This window comes from Lissotriton helveticus, chromosome 2_1 (genome assembly GCF_964261635.1).
Source record: "Lissotriton helveticus chromosome 2_1, aLisHel1.1, whole genome shotgun sequence".
NCBI classification, from domain to species: Eukaryota; Metazoa; Chordata; class Amphibia; order Caudata; family Salamandridae; genus Lissotriton; species Lissotriton helveticus.
The window spans coordinates 338,269,836-338,287,485 of NC_136059.1; the positions used below are offsets into that span (position 1 = coordinate 338,269,836).

Here is a 17,650-nt window from a genome sequence, read left to right on the forward strand (position 1 = left end):
GTGTGATCAAAGACCAGTTCCATATTGGAGCTACACAGATGAATTTATCTACTTGAGGTCCAACAGCTGGTCACGGTGGACCCGATAGTGGAGTCTATTTGGAGATGTGGTATCTATTTGGAGATGTGATAATTACCCTAATTTTTAACCACACTTTCTCTTCCTGGAAACGTAGGCAAAAGTGTTAACTGCAATAAATAAAATCAATTTATGTTTTAGTGGGTTCAAGTCGCCAGTGGTGCCATGTCCTCTTTTAAGGTGGAGGTGTCACTATGTCCATATCCCATGGTGATAATATCGCATCCAATGAATTTGACCCACGACTTCATTGTAGGGAAAGGACATAATAATGTTCATAAGTCCATAAATACCGATACCCTAAGGCAGTGGTTCCCAAACTGTGCGCCGCGGCGCCCTGGTGCGCCGTTATGAGTAGCCAGGGGCACCGCGCACGAGGTGGGAAAGATAGCATTTGGACGTGTGTAGGCAGTAAAACATTATGCGTCTTTTGACGCCCTAGCAGGGCCTGAATGCAGGATGAAGATTATTCCAGCCGCAACATACGGGGGAAGACAGTCCTCGCTCATTAACTAATTTATTTAGTTTATTTTGAGAAGCTGAGTTTGAAAGGGACAAGTTATAAATGTGCAGTTTCCCCCGCAGTCACTCGAACAGATTCTGAGTTAATGAACACGTAGTAGGCCCCTCACAGAACGCGATGATTTTAAATAATGCTACAACTTGAAAACGTAAAATACAGCCATGTATAATTATATCCTGGCTGTTGTTCCCGCACTTTGTGTGAACTTGAAGAAACACTACGCCTGATTTTATAAATCAGAAATTCAAGTGAGCAAACTCACATTACAGTCCAGTGAACGTAACTAGGCAGTCTCTGCAAAAGGGTGCGTGCAGTGTGCAAGGCACGAGTTAAAGCCAGTCCTTCAATAAAGATAAGGTTAACAAATGTATTTATTAAGTGGCAAAACAAGTTTGTAACCCCTGAACACAATTTAAGGCACATTGTTATCACTCACTGTCTATTTCCTGAAAAACGTTTCTGAATAAAAAAGTAATGCAAGTATTAGAATAAATTCGCAGCTGGCTCGAAAATGAAAAGACAATTTGCACCAAAAGCAATATTTCTCAGAGACATCTCCGAAGTATGACATCAGCTTTGAAGCAGGAGTGGGCTTTTAAGCGTGGGGGAAGCAGACCTATGTGATAAAAGGCACGTGGGCAGGGACTGGCAGTGGGCCCACGTGTGGTCAATTCAAAGTAATTCATGTCCTGTGCCCCATACTGACCTGGGATGTAACTGGGTCTACTACCACCTCCACCTAGTGCAACTGACTCTACCTTATCCATACCAGCACGCTACAAAACTGCCTCTTGCCTGTCCATTCTTCCGGCCATGAGACTGGCTCTACCCCAGCCCCACTGAGCTGGCTGGATCTTATGCAGCCCTGTCTTCTGCCAGTCATCTCGTTCTGCCCCCAACCTTACTGTCCTGCCCTGCCTCAGCCCCTGTGACCTGAAGTGTGCCTACTTATAGCTCTACCAATGCTCGCTGATCTACCCCCACTGACAGTGTATATTACTTGCTGTTCACCAGCCCTCCCAGTCTGCCACCCAACTGACTGCCCCATCACTACTGTACTAACTTTGCTAGGCGACTAACTTTGCCCGTGCGCAGTGACATGGCATGCGACTGTCACTGCATCACCCCGCGTACTACCATCTTTCTGGTAAGTAACTTAACCTGACCTGTTTTGGCCTGCCAGGGAAGCTTTAATGATCACAAATGCTCCAAAACATGACTCCTCTGCTTGTCATCAATTGGAAAATAAAAAAGCGTCCCAATTAATTTAAGGAAGACAACTGGAAGTACTCCCGAGGTCGGGCGTACACCCCCCCCCCCCACGGTAAAAAATGGTGGGGAGCCACGGCCAACTGCCAATTTAGTCAAGGGAGCCACAGGTCAAAAAAGTTTGGGAACCACTGCCCTAAGGTAAGCTTGGGTGGAGTTAAGATGTAAATATTTAATATGATATAGATAATTTAACCTTGATATAGTGACACACATCCACAGGTAAGTACTATGGGTTAAGGGCAATGTTAATGGAAAGAGAACAACAATGGTAAAGTAATGGTAAGAGGAGGCTTAAAGTTAAATAAGCAAAGGGAAATGAGTTTAGTTAGAGGAAGGAGAAACACAGCCAGTAAACAAAAAAAAGAACAAAATAAAACGGGAAGGACAAAAAATACTTATGGTTAACGGAAACGTTTTAACTAGTAGGATCAAGGGAAGGTGGGGGCACAAGGGGTCACCCACCTCGTAATTAAAAAAAACAAAAAAGGATTTCTGAGATTTAACATTGACATTTTCGATTTCAAAATAGATATTTTTGAAATAAACTAAATCAAAAAACATAAAACACGTGCTTCATCGCTCCAAAAATAAGGGATTATGCAGCCCAATATAAACACATGCAAACCTGAAATAAACATTGCATACAAATTAAAATAAAGTTCCAGAAGAAGGCGATGGGTGTGCAATACAAAGCGAGGTTAATTAGAAAAAAAAGGTAAAAGAGAACAAGAATGTGCTTGAATACAAACATTGACTCATATGTGTAAGCATGATTACTGCAAATGCATAACAGAAGAGAGGGGAGAAGGGGCTGGCCTGACCGGTGTTCCGCGCTGCGCCCTTCAATCTGTTTCACAATATTCAATGACTACAGGTATGATGCAATATTTTTCCTTACGGACAGCACATTTTTCCACGTTCTTTTGTGCCTGATCTCTAAATAAACGTGGTCCGTGTTGACCAAATCCATGCTTACTGTGCAATTTTGTATCATCATATTGAAACCACAATTCTCTAGTAGTCTGAGCTTTGGGATCAGGGAGTGAAGATAGAAGATACATTGATAGAGGTGTAGGGTAAAGGTAGGACAGAGTAAAGCTTTTGAGAGTGTCATTTTTTTCTTGTACAATAGGATAAAAATAATAAATATATAGATACACGATTACATAGTAAGGGGATATATGTGTAAGGGAAATAATACATTGAGATTTGTGAGTTTTTAGGGCTCGGCTGAACGCGCGGAAGCGCGTCTCCGCCGAAGCTCTTTTGTCGGCATGTGTGCTTCCCAGGAGACAATCCTGGCCGCGCGCATCGCCTTGGAGGCGATTTGAAAGTGACACGCGCACGCGAACGAGCGCTGCGGCCTGGCGCTGTCTCCTGGGAAGCACACACGCATGCGCATACACACACACACAAGCGCCCACGCACATACATACAGAGACACCCACCCCCCCTCCGCAGACATACACACACGCGCGCACACACACACGAGTGCACCCCCCCTCTCCCCCGCCGTCACACACACCCCCCTCTCCCCCGCCGTCACACACATGCATACACACACAGGCACACACACAACGAGGGAACCGAGCCCCCCAGCCCTTTGTAACTTACCAGATCAATTCTGAGGGACTCCGCTCTCCTTCTGGCGTCGCAAGACGCTTTCACTCCGCCTTCTCTTCCGGTCACGTATGCAGCTCCGCCCCCGTCACAGGCGACTTTGCCTGACTTCCCGCATTGGCATCTCCATTGGAAAAGCAAGTAGGTTGTTTTGAGAATCTGCACTTTCACAGCAACCAGGCTCTCTAAGCGCTGTGGCAGAGGTAACCAGGGCTGGGGGTTTAAAATCACTCCATGTCACAGCATACTAGTACCAGGGGGCACGTGAGAGTGGGTAACTCTCTGTAGCGCCCTCGGGTGTAAACTTCTGTGAGGGTGCCCTGGCTCAGAAGACGAGCGCCGATAGTGTCTGGGTGCATAGGGTTCGGTGTGTTGCAGCTGGCACGCACTTTACAGCGCCAAACCTGCGTGTGTGGCGTAGTGTGTGAATGCACAGCTCCAACTGGTCATCGAGGAGCACGACTGCCTGCAGCGCACTTGGACCGGTGGTGAGAAATGGAAGCGCTATAATCATTGCACCCCCACCTCGCAAGTTTGCACCGTGTGAGATGTAAAGATGATTGAAGTGCATGAACCAGGGGCAAGGGGCATGCAGTGGCTTTGGGTCACTGTGCATCGACAGTTCAGCAAGGATCTGTTTGCAGCGTCCTCAGGCTTGTGCTGGCGGCGCTATAAAAGGGCAGCGCTACCTCCTAGGCTTAAAATGTGGGAGATGTAAAGATGCTAGAAGTGCGTCTACCTGCGGCTTCGGAAGTGTGTAGAGGACTGGTGTCAGTGCAAGAGAAAAAGCTACATGCACTTCTCAGCGGGCATTCATTACTATCAGTGGGAGGGTACCAGCACTTTTCAGCAGAGATTCATTACTGTCACTGGAAGTTTACAAGCACTTCTCAGCAGTGGGAGGACACCAGCACTTCTCAGCCAGGATTCATTACTACCAGTGGGAGGATACAAGCACTTCTCATCAGTGATTCATTACTATCACAGGAAGTTTACAATTAATTCAGAAGTGGGAGTATATCAGCACTTCTCAGCCAGGATTATTGCTACCAATGAGAGGCTACATGCACTTCTCAGCAGAGATGCATTTCTATCAGTGGGAGGCTTCAGGCACTTCTCAGCATAGATTCATTACTTTCATTAAATTTTACCAGCACTTTTCAGCAGTGGGAGGATGCGAGCACTTCTCAGACAGGATTCATTGCTACCAGTGGAAGGGGACCAGAACGTCTCAGCTGGGATGGTACTCAGCACTCATAAGGCGATTGGAAGAATGCTTGCACTAAGCCTACCCCCTGGCAATTGGTCGGGGTAACAATCCGACCCATCCTTTTTAGCCCACAGTTTTATTAAGTTAAAGCCATTTGCTTTGCTATGCAATCCTATTAGCAAAGCAAATGGCTTTCTATGTTTCCCTGTGTTCCCGGTGTGCCCGTGTCCTGTGAGCTGTGTTTGCAGTTGTGGCTGTCCGGCTTTCTCCGTGTTATCGTCATCCCGCCGTGTATGGCCCCCTTCTTCCGGTGTGTCCAATACTTTCACTGAAGAGTAGAACTTCAAGTTAGTAATTTACAGATCATGAAGCTGAAATCGTAAACGGATTTAACCATGCTTCAATGTACACATTATGGTACCATTGTAGTGTGCAAGATGATTATGTCCAGAATCTACTAAAGATATTCAAGCCGTGAAAAACGTTTTTTAATGCAGATTTACCGATATGCTGCATTTACACACACGACGTGCTATATTTCTGTATGCATAAATATTTACTCATGGAAGTACTCATGGGACTCTTGACAGTCGTAGCACCTTGGAAGAATACATTATTCTTTATGCATTTCAAGAAAGATGAAAGTGTCTGTAAAACATGGGCATAAATTGGCGAATGTCCTACTTTCCTTGTGAAAGTAGACAGAAAGAGGGAAGGGCCGAACCACTCTCTTCCCACACACCACTCTTCCCCCACACCACTCTTCCCCCACACCACTCTCTTCCCCCACACCACTCTCTTCCCCCACACCACTCTCTTCCCCCACACCACTCTTCCCCCACACCGCTCTCTTCCCCCACACCGCTCTCTTCCCCCACACCGCTCTCTTCCCCCACACCGCTCTCTTCCCCCACACCGCTCTCTTCCCCCACACCGCTCTCTTCCCCCACACCGCTCTCTTCCCCCACACCGCTCTCTTCCCCCACACCACTCTCTGCCCACACCACTCTCCGCCCACACCACTCTCTTCCCCCACACCACTCTCTTCCGCCCACACCACTCTCTTCCACCACACCACTCTCTTCCACCACACCACTCTCTTCCACCACACCACTCTCTTCCACCACACCACTCTTCCCCCACACCACTTTTCCCCCCCACCACTCTTCCCCCCACCACTCTTCCCCCACACCACTCTTCCCCCACACCACTCTCTTCCCCCACACCACTCTCTTCCCCCACACCACTCTCTTCCCCCACACCACTCTCTCACTTTACTACTCGATCACTAACTCTATAACTCACTATTCAACTATCTCTCACAGCAACACAATATAACTACAAAAGTAACTACCTCTCACTCTAACACAATACTCAAAATTCAATCTCTATCTCACTCAATCTATCAGTACATCACTATCTATTTCGGTATCACTCTCTCACTATATCACCACACACTCTCAAAAAATAACTACATCACTCTCACTAACTCACAAATTCACTCTCTTTCTAAATTACTAATTTACTCACTCACTACATCACTCTCAAATACACTAAGTCACTAACACGCTCTCTTTCACTACCTCACTATCTAACAAAGTTTCCTAGTAGGTTTGTCCCATCAAATGACCATGCCATTTATTTATGATTTAAAGAAATGTAATGAGCAATGCCAATAACTCTACCTTTAATGCTGCCGAGACCATTGCTTGTTTTTATTGTGGACTAGTGAGAGGAGATATTGATGTAGTGGTTTTCTGTGACAGATTTGTATGTGCAGTACTGTTGATGAGTAGTATTTGAGTAGTACAGGGGGTGGTGATGTGTTTTGGACAAGAATGTGTGGTGTGTAAGAGGCAATGGACAAGAGTTATGAGTGTTTGTGTTATATTTGATCACTTGAATAGGAAATGTGTGTGGTGAAGTCGAGTGTAAGCATTGTATGGTTGTGTGTAATTGGTATAAGGATGAGGTGGTGTTGGTGGATGGTGAGATGGAAGGCTGAGTATAGGTTTTGTGATAATAAAAGGGGATCTGTTAGGAGCAAGTAGATAGAGCTGGTGTTCTGTTTGAACAGGGAGTGTGTGTCTGTATGCATTAAAGTTATGAATGTGGGTTTGTTTTGTGTCGCTGATGTGTTAGTAGACGGAGTTGTGTTTTGTGTGAGAATGCAGGTGCCTTAGGGTTGTAGTTGGGGTAGAAATTCGTTTTTTTCCCCAGAGTTTTTTAATAGCGCAAACTTGACCCTAAGGTATATGATGAACACATTCATTTTTTGTTAGGCACAAGGAGATTAAGTGATTTGCCCAGAATCACAGGATATTGAGTGTCCCAGCGAGTCTCGAACTCGATTCTCCAGCGTCGAGGTTGACCAACATTCTAGCTGTAAGGCCACATCCTCTCCCCAGAATTGTCTGTAGGTGTGGTTTGTTGGGTTTGTAGTGGTTGTGTAGTTGTTCAATACACATTGAAATCTGTATGAGTTTGTTTGTATGGCACAAGTAGAATGCCTTATATTGTGTTTGGATGTTGGTGGATGTTCAGGACTTAAGGTGTTAGCTCGGAAGGGAAAATTGGGCAGCATCTCTGGCCCAATGCCCTAGGCCTGACCCCAATAGGCCCAGACAGGCAACAGTACTTGTCCTTTCTGCCAAGCCCAAACAGCTAACTTCCCTTGTCCTTTCCGCCCAGCCCGAACAGGCAACTGCCCTTGTCCTCTCTGCCCTAAGCCTAGACACCTGGGTTGAGACTCCTTGAGCCATATGCTTAAAATTGCCCTATTGGCCAGTGGAATCCTAGCCCTAAACCTAACCCATCAGAACCCTAACCCTAAACCATTGAGAGACTGGGCCCTTTTAACTAATCACAGCCCTAGCCCTAACAGTCAATCAAAGCCCCAATCCCTAAATACAATAGGAAACCCTAGCCCCAGTAGCCAATCAGAACCCTAGCCCAAACAGCCCATGCAGTAACCCCTCTGACAACAAGAACCACATATAACAGCACTCAGCACTTGTCAACTAAAAGCTTGGTGCTGTGTTGTCTGCATCTACAACATCTATGCCATCTGAGCACGCTCATGAGCACGAAAAACATCAGAGTGTAATTTGATTATTATTAAAGTAATTACACTATTAAGACTTTGGGACATGCCCTGTTACTTACCCAAAAGCATAAAGATTGTTAAGCTAAAGAAGAAAAGAAAACTGTTAGTACAGCCAAAGGATTTCACAAACGTAATATTTGACCCACCCCAGAAGCAAAGGGCTATATTACACCACACCCACCCTCTCTTGCACACATCAGCAGCATGCTTCATTGTGTACCCTGCATAATTTGCCTCCTCAGTCACTGTCCGAGGAATATACAGGATGAAGCTCAGCAATCCGAAGACTGCGGGAAAAGCTTGTTCTCCAAAAGCGTGGATCTGGACTGTACATCATGGGCCAAAGGCCTGGGCACCCATATGCCCCTTTGACAGCTGAGAGAGAGCAACCATACCCAGGTATCTCTGTTCGGTCACCGATTTGCACATTATTTCTGCTGCTGCTCTAACTCTAGCCTAGAGCTGTGTTATTTTATGCTGCCACTTTTCGAAATATAATTTTTAAAACTTACGTGTGATCCAATACTGCGGGGAATACTGTGGGGAACTTGACTCTTTACCAGCGGGGCTTTACTCACTTCCTGCTTGTCGGTCAGCCACTGAGAGATGCCATTTTTTGGGAGTGCGCTCTCTAGCTTTTCTGGCTGCCGACCTCTAAAGATGCACGCTGCGCGGACACGCGCATCGGTCTTGCACGGCGGGCGTGCTGCAGGTGCGCCGAAGGCGCGCCTAAGGCAAGCCCGTCTGCGCCCGTCAGCGTCCCGGAGGCGGCCACAGCCACTCACTCTGCTCGACGGTCTACTGACAGCCCGGAGAGTCTTTGCTACTCTAGGAATACACTATGGGCGCTTCGTTTGCCAGCATGTCACCCCCAATCTCAGTTTGACTTGCGGGCTGCCCAGGATAACATTTGTGCCAGATGTGGTTTTAGTTTATGGCCAGACCTTGTCTTATCTCCACTATCCCTAGCCTTTCGATCTAGGCCATCTAGACCGCTGTCTATTTCAGCGGCTCAGACTAATATGTGCTCCTTAACTGATACCGCGCTACCGCGTTTTCCCGCTGTGCGCTGATTTCTGAAAATGGCGCGGTTTGTGACAAAGCCAGTTTGTCATCCGCGTAGCGCAGGTAACGCCCATGACGAGCTGGCTTTGTCATCAATGCGGAAGGGGTTAAGAAAGCACCATTCTGAGGTGTTTGAGCTCCTCTCGGACAGACCAGTAGGCATACTGTTCATTACAGAAACGTGGTTGGATAACACATTGGACTCGTTTGTTGCTCTTGCCACCCCTAAGGGCTTTAAAATTGCCAGGGCGGATCGCCTGGTAGGAAGAGGGGGTGGAGTAGCGATCATGTACAGGGACACGTGGGACTTCATGAGGGGCGACGCTCACGCCTGGGGGGACTGCGAAGCTCTGGATTTTAGCATCAGGTTCTCCCCCCATTCTTTGTTGGGAGGTTCTCTGATCTATCGTCCCCCGAGCCCCGCTAGGTCTTTCCTGCAATCATGGGGTGATGCAGTGACCTCCAGGGCTCTTCAATTCCCACAATACTTGGTATTGTGGGATCTGAATATTCATCTTGACCAGGCCGAATTAAGTGAATCACTTGCTTTTGGTGTCATCCTCCAGCTGGCCCAATTGTCTCAATGGGTCAACCGCCCTACTTATAAAGGAGGTCATATTCTTGACCCAATCTGTTCCAATTTCGCTACCATGGCTAAAGATCCTCTTCCAGTCGCTTGGTCAGACCATTGTCTCACCTATTTTTCCTCGGTGCTAGCCTCGGCTTGCCCTCTGGGCTCTTGCTACCGGAAACCAGCTTTCAAAAAAATTTAACCGTCTATACTGGCCACCCGCACTTACCCCAGATCTTGACCGAAGTCTGGCAGGCTTCTCTAATTGGTTATCCAATTCTACGAACATGCTTGCTACACCGACCTCGTCCAGGTTCTCCAGAGGATCGCCGTCTAAACCCTGGTTTACCCCGGACTGTCCGTTCTTAAGCAGGAGTGTAAAAAACTGGAACGTGCTTGGCGCATCAGTGAGTACTGTCCCCTGGCTAAGGCCACTCTCAAAGGCAGACAAAAAATCTATTATACTGCGATATCACAGGCTAAGAGGCAGTATTTTGCCACCCGCATTGAACAGGCACAAAAAAACTCCAAGGAGATTTTCTCCATTGTCCCCTGCAGCACAATCGTGCCCTCTCCCAGCCACTGTGGGCTGATATAACAGTTTATCCAATTTTTTAATGGATAAAATACGCACTTTATCCTATTTTTTAATGGATAAAATACGCACGATTCAGGCTGCCTTCACCTCCTGCTCCGGACCTTCGGCTGTCGCTGCGCCTATTTCCATCTTGCGTACTGCTTCCAGGCACTCCCTGCTGGCCTTTTCATCCGTGGATCTGTCTGGCTCTCTTAAAATCCTGAAGGGCTTGAAATCGGGCTCGCCCACGGACCCCTGTATGGGGAGATTACTTGCCGCAGTCGCGGAGATCATCAACCCCGAAGTTAATTTGATCATAAACGCCTCCCTTCGTGAAGCGCGGGTACGGGAGGCCTGGAAACAGGCTAAAATCCTTCCCCTCTTGAAAAAGCCCTCTCTTGATCCCCTGATCCCTGGGAATTATCGCCCCATCTCCCTCCTGCCCAGCTTAGCAAAACTCTGTGTGAAGGTGGTGACCAGACAACTTGCAGAGTTTGGTGAGGGGTCTCATGTTCTGCATCCAGCACAGTCTGGGTTTTGCCCCTCTTACAGCACCGAGTCAGCGCTGGTGGAAATATCCGAGGCCATCCGCGAGTGCTTAGACGCCGGCGGGAGAACTGCACTGGCAATGCTTGACCTATCGGTGGCATTTGACACAGTACCACACTTCCTGCTGCTCACCCGACTCACTGAGATAGGTGTCTCAGGCGCTGCTTGGGGCTGGCTGAGGTCCTTCCATGAAGGGCGGGCCCAACAGGTCTGGCTGCCACCGGCCACCTCAACACCGCAGCCGGTCACCACTGGGGTCCCACAGAGGTCTTCCCTTAGCCCCCATCTTTTTAACATCTACGCCACTCCTCTGGTTTATCTAGCTGAGAAGTTGGGGGCAAAGTTGATAGCCTACGCTGATCACACACAGCTTCTCTTTACCTGGGGAAAGGATGAGGACTCTGTATCCTTCAGTCAGCATTGCCTGTCTTCGGTCTTCGAGTGTCTTGCGTTGGCCCAACTCAAATGTAACGAAGACAAGTCAGAGATCCTTCTCTAAGGCAAATTCCTGATTTGGACTCACGGGTTCCCCCTACCAACCTCTAATGGCAAATCCGCAAAAAACCTACGAGTGTGGTTCGAGGATGACCTCTCCTTTTCCATCCAGATGAAAAAGCTCTCAGGCAGCTGCTCCGGCCTTCTTAAAACACCAAAGAGTTTTTACCCCTCCGCCCTAGGCAGGCCAAAGATCCATGCCTTGATCCTCTCCGGATTGGACTGTGCTAACGCGTTGTACATAGGCATCCCTGGATATTCTTTGAATAGACTCCAGGTCATTCAGACTGCGGCTGCCAGGCTTCTCTTGGGAATTGCTAAGAAGTGCAGCGTGAGGGAACATCTCCGCGTTCTCTACTGGCTTCCCGTGGCGAACCGGGTTAAATTTCAATCTCAGTTATGTCAATTGTGTGAATTGTTTTGGCATGGTTTTTGTAAAACCTTATTGGTGTGGGAGCTGTCGGGCCCTCACCATTATAACAAACATTGGCAAAAGCAAAAACAGTTTTTGGTCTCATAAAGCACACACTGCCACAGTAGTCACTGGCACTGAACAAAACTACCTTGTATGTCGATATGCTCCTTGTGAAACAGCAGAATGCAATCACTCACAGTGAAGCCGGCCGATGTAGAGAGTGACAGAGACAGGATTTTAACAAACGCAAAAGGTCAAGGTCAACGCCTGACCAAATTAGGGGCCCAATTATTAAAGAAAGTCTCAAAAGTGCACCCTTTCTTTGAGTGCAGCTATACGGCTTTCAAGAATTCCTAAGGATTTACAGAAGTAGGACAAGAAATAGTATTCCTAGAAAATATTTGTGAACTGCATTTTAGCATGAGGAAATATGCATGTCTAGATTTGCTCATGCGAACATTTGAGTGTTTTGCCAGTTCACGTTCCCTCCAACCACTTTTTTCCCCAACTCTGGAAGAAGGTTTATGCTTGCCATTGTCAGAAGTAAATTTCCAACATTTCTCAATATGGGAAAAGATTAGAGAAGAGCTGTTGAAAACCCTTAAAACATGCCAGTTCGTAGTTATGCACAGTCTCAAAAGGGCATTCTAAACCTGGAACTATTGCTTACCACTACCTTCAGCCCCAGCATGTAGATCTGCAGAAACAAGCAAAATAAGGGGTTTGCAAGTTCTTCATTCAAACACTACTATGGTAAGAGCCCTGGCATAATCAGAGAGGCTATATCAAAGCTCTTATATAATGAGATTGCTGCCATAATTTGTCGCCGTACCACATGGTACCAAAGGGACAAGTGGATTTTGTTACAGGACAAGTAGATTTAAGAAGCAACCTGCCCAATGGACAAGTAGATATTTTATTAAATTCCACATCCCTTTGGCATAAGATGGGCGGTGGCTCCCTGGCCGTTAAGGCTGCTCAGGCTTGGAATGCCCTTCCGTTTTCACTGCGCAATACTCATGATCCGTTAGCCTTCAAGAAACTTTTAAAAACCTATCTGTTTCCGTAATTGAGGGTGGTGTAGTTCAGGGACTTCTCTTGGATTCGCGCCGGGACACTCCTTGGAGTAGCTGTTGCGCGTTATAAGAGCACTTAACATTAAACTTACATATTACAATCCAAATGAAATAACTTCTAATCACAGCCAGCAAGCCACAGCCAACCCGAAGTTGTTCCAACTTCAGTGCCTGTGTAGTTTTACATAGGTAACGTTCTGCTTCGTACAAGTTAAGGATTTTCACCAAATTGTGCCACATAATCTGTGCTAGAAAAGTGTTCTATTATCACATTTTAACTCAGTTCTCCAGATTAGCTAAAGTGAAGAGATTAATGATTAGACACAATGTGCCTGATCTTGACCAGTTTACACATTCCGACCTAGAAAATGTAGTAAACCAGACAAGTGAGCCATCATGATTCAGACATAGTACTATGGCAAGTCTCTTAGTTTGACCATCATTAGACTATCTGGCACCATGCAATAAATAGTTAGTACACGCTAGGGTCCGTTACTGAAATTGTTTTAAACTGGTGCCAAACTGACATTCAAGGTAACCTAGAGGAAACGAAATGCCAACTTATTTATTTATTTTTTATTTATGAAGTTTTGTATAGCGCTAGCCTGACCGGAGGGTATCGGAGCGCTTCACAGCAATAGCTAAAGCCAGGGGACGCCATTCCTAGCTCAAAGAATTGCTATTACATACGCAACGATAAATACGACTCAAAACAACTTTCTTAACGCAAACCACAGAGAAATATACTATGACGTGGGAAGTGCGACTTACCAGATTTGGTACAGACTAAACACCTGCAATTGTGCTGTGTTTACCAAACAGTAACGTTTTTAAAAAACATGGATTTTTTGGGGAGGGAGGTCAACAAACCAAGTGGGCTTAATTAGTTTTCAACATTTCACCTTCCCTGAAAATGTAATTGCATTTTAGTGTACCTTATTTTGCGTAGCAAGTTGCCAAGTATTTTCTTTTATTTTCTCTTTCAGATTCTTAGATGTAGTGACTTCCTATAAGCTAAGTGTTCTGTCTTGTTTCTAGAGGCAATTGCTTTTCTTGCCTCTATTACTTTTATAGTACACGCTCAGTTGCACGGTATTGTTTTGCTATCTAACTTTCAGCTTGTATCATGCACACAGAATTCTCAGTGCATTATCATTTCCAATAGTAACTCTTCATTCTCTTTAGCAGCAGAATTTAAGGAAGAGTTTTAGATAGTTAACTGAGATGGCATCATACTGGATGACAGCTACTCACCCAGGCATTATTTCAGATAATGGAAGATAACTCTTATGCAGGTTCTGATAGTAAGACTGCACCTGAGGGAGAGGATCATGGATAAAAAATCTGGAAGTGATTATTCAGTTGGTGGATTCCAACCGATGATGACTTGTCTTTCAGTGTTTCTGAAGACGATGGGCATGACAGTCGTGCTGTCCCTTTGCAAGCACAATTGGTGCAGCCGGGAGGCAGTGTAAAGCAATCCAGCTTTCAGCCACAAATTCCCCCATATACTGGAGATGCTGGATATAAAGTAAATTCTGCAAATTGTTTTGCCAATTGCCTACTTCCATCCTTGTGTGGATAATGTGTTCCTTGAGGAAACCGTGCACCAAACAATCTAATGTGCTGAACAGTTTCAGAGAGAGCATGGGGGTAGTCTGGTGTCTCGTTCTAGTTCCCACCTGTAGATTCCCACTTCATGGGTGGAGCAGAAAAAATTTGGCCCTTACACTCCTCATGGTAGAAATGCACAAACCAATCATACAGTCTTATGGATATACTCTTATCGTTTGGACAGCAGCCAGCTTTGCATCAGTCATGATCCGATATTGTCTTTTGATTCTGCAGCGTATGCGGCATTTCAATGATAATTCTGCATAATTTCCGCTGCACCGTCCTGACCATGACAGGTTGTTTAAAATTAAGCCTGTCATGGAACATTTCCCTTCCAAGTTTTCAGAGGTGTATAGTCTTGAAAAGAATATAGCAGCCAGCAAGTGGTTGACCCTGTACAAAGGGCGGCTGCTGCTCAGGCAGTATACCAAACAAAAGAGTTAATTACCATATCAAGCTGTACATGCTGTGCACCAATTGTGCTTGCAAAGGGACATCACGACTGCCATGGGCATCTTATTCAGAAACACTGAAAGACAAGTTATCATCGGTTTGAACTCCACCAACTGAATAATCACTTTCAGATTTTTAGCCTTGATCCTCTCCCTCAGATGCAGAATTACTATCAGAACCTGCATCAGAGTTAACCTCCATTATCAGAGATAATGCCTGGGTGAGTAGCTGTAATTCAGTTAGATGCCATCTCAGTTAACCATCTAAAACTCTTCCTTAAATTCTGCTGCTAAAGAGAACGAAGAGTTACTATTGGAAATGGTAATGCACTGAGAATTCTGTGTGGAAATGATAATGCACTGAGAATTCTGTGTGCGTGAAACAAGCCAAAGTGAATCCACAAAACCTAGGTAATTTACAGTCTTCAATAGTTGGAAAAAAATAAAGAATTTGGCCTGGATTTTGTGTAAAAAATGATGAAGACTTAAGCATTAAGTGCCCCAAACCTCAATCGAAGGACTCCCCGCTGGGAGGGAGAAAAGCTACAGCAGCTAAGGGGTTAAGCTGCCATCAGTAATTAATACTCAACAAAATGCATTTCAAGATCACTGCTGTAGATTCAAAGACGCAAAGTAATTGGCCGGTAGGTTTCACGACTGAGACCTGTTGGCTGTGCCAATGCTTATTTTATTTCGCCGACATATGCGTAATAACCTCTCCCTTAGTGCCTCGTGAGTAAATGTGTGGTACCACATTCTGCTAATAGTGAAATGATTAAATATTTTCAATGTAAACTCTCAGGATCTCTTCTGATGCTGGTCCTGACAGCAGATCACATACAAGGGATGCCGCCAATGGTGGAGTAAAGCACAGCGGACCCAGCACGCCAAGCATCCGTGTGTTACTTAATTATGCACTGATTTAAAAAAGGTGTTTTGGAACGAGGGCTTCAAAGTAAGTAAGCCTTGAGAATGTTGGCATCACACATGCAGCTGCCACTCAGCCCCGGCTTGGCTATTTCAGGGTCAGAGCAGCTTATCAGCCAGCCTGGTTCCACACGTGATGAAAGACATCACCGACGAGTTCTTACAGAGATGTCTGATCTGAATTCAAGATTTATCACTGTCTATTTCCATGTATCGCAACATATCGGAATACTGAACTGCCGTGCAATGCACGATTGGTCACTGCAATGCCTGTTAGACTGTCAAACCTGTCACCACAGTATGATGAAAACACTGCCTTGCAGGAAGTCTGGAGTTATTTGTAACCAGATCAGCCACTCTCTGCACACAGGGTTTTGTTTTGGGATCAGTGCGTCAATTTGCTGGCAGTGAATTTGCAATCTCGGTCCAGAGCATGTATTGTTTTGGAATAGTTGTGCTTCTTGGATGCTTCCCTATGGAAACACATCCGCCTGCATTTAATTTATTGTTAGATAGAGTGGAAACAGGGTAGGGTATTTTTCCATTGAAATTCTCGATTTGTTAAACAAAAATTACATTTGCACATTGTGACAGAGTTAGTGATACTTTTTAATGTAGCTGGTCATCTTTTCCTCGGATGCAGCAGTCAAGGCTGACCTTGTAATTCAATAGCCAGATTTGTGAGTAGACCATCAATAAACACGAAGGGCTGCCAAGGGTGAGCGATGGATACCAACAACCTATCACTATGCACATCTGTAATCCTATGGTGTACGGAATTACTGTTGCCCTGTGCAGAGCCACAAAGCACCAATGACAGTAAATTGTAAATTGATACTTGTATAGCGCACTACTCACCCGCAAGGGTCTCAAGGCGCTTGTACGAATACCGCTGTGGAACCCATCCTGGCTTTCCCTGTGAGGTGTCCACTCCTGGGCACCCCCAAGGTGGAGGCCAGGCATCCTTAGCGTTGTGGGGGCCGTTGTGGAGATTAAGCAAGCTATTGCCCACAGTTGCAGCATGGGGCCCGTGATTGGAATAGGCACCGAGGCAAGAATTATCAGGTCCGTGGAATTTTTGAGCCCAAGACCCGCCGAGGCAGGGAATTGAACCCTGGTCCCAGGCTAGACCTCTGCATCAGGGACTACCGCTCTAACCATTGAGCCACACTTCTCCACAGTCTATAGGTGCAGGTGATCAAGTGCTATGCTTTTTTTAGGGCTCATCTTGACAGGGCGTGGGCCTGTAAGACTAGGTATTGATGACATTTGCAATGCTACTCATTTCAGTTTCATTAAGAGCTGACTTTTAAGTTTGGAAGTAACACACCATCCTTCAAGGGGGCAGGAAATGCAGTGGATAATACTCTGGTACTTATTCATCCTTCACAGGATAGTATGGTGCTGTGCCTTCTGTTGGCTGACAGGTGTCACTTACCATGAAAGCACATACAAAATATGTCCAGGCTCCCACGCTTAAGTAGATTGGCTCTTCTATGCCACTTACCACAAAATCCATTTTATTTCCACACATACTGATCCTTACAGGATGCCTTACTAGATGCCACCGCAGCCCCTAAAGCCTCAGGCCAATCAGGAAAAATGCCAAGTAAAGAGCAATGTGAGCATGCCTCTTAAAATGCCTAAGGTGTGGGCCCTGCCGCAATCAAGGGCGTGACAGAAACTCATAAAATGAGCTGGCACTTTTGATGAATGTTAGTTATTGCACTGCTGTATTTTGTAGGGCAAGCACACATCGCTATGGCGAAATCTGTGCTCTGCTTGGCATTCCTCCACACTGTGAGTGTACACTAAATTCCCAGTGCAGTTCTATGTCAAAACCAAGTCACATGAAGGCAGTGAGAAATGATGGTTAGGTTTCAGTCCCGGGGGTTGGTGCAAAACCAAATGCTAGCACGAGCAGCGGTCTGTGTAGGTAAGTGGGCAGACAGAATAGGAGTTAATTATTGATTTAATTGTCCCTATTCCGTCGACTTCGCCCCGCCCCACTGTGTTTACCTGCACGGACCCCAGCTGGCTAGTACACCGTTCAAAATCTAGATTTCTAACTTCAGATGTTAAAATCTGTTAGAAGTGTCC

General features: G+C 46.0%; 1 protein-coding gene and 1 pseudogene across 2 annotated transcripts in view; both read right to left on the minus strand.

Annotated features, from left to right (window-relative positions):
- The window catches only part of LOC144817963 (prolactin receptor-like), a 552,158-nt gene that overhangs the window by 438,100 nt on the left and 96,408 nt on the right, over positions 1-17,650 (minus strand). The gene's annotated exons all lie outside the window — the stretch shown is intronic.
- On the minus strand, positions 8,022-8,222 carry LOC144820570 (small nucleolar RNA SNORA73 family; annotated as a pseudogene).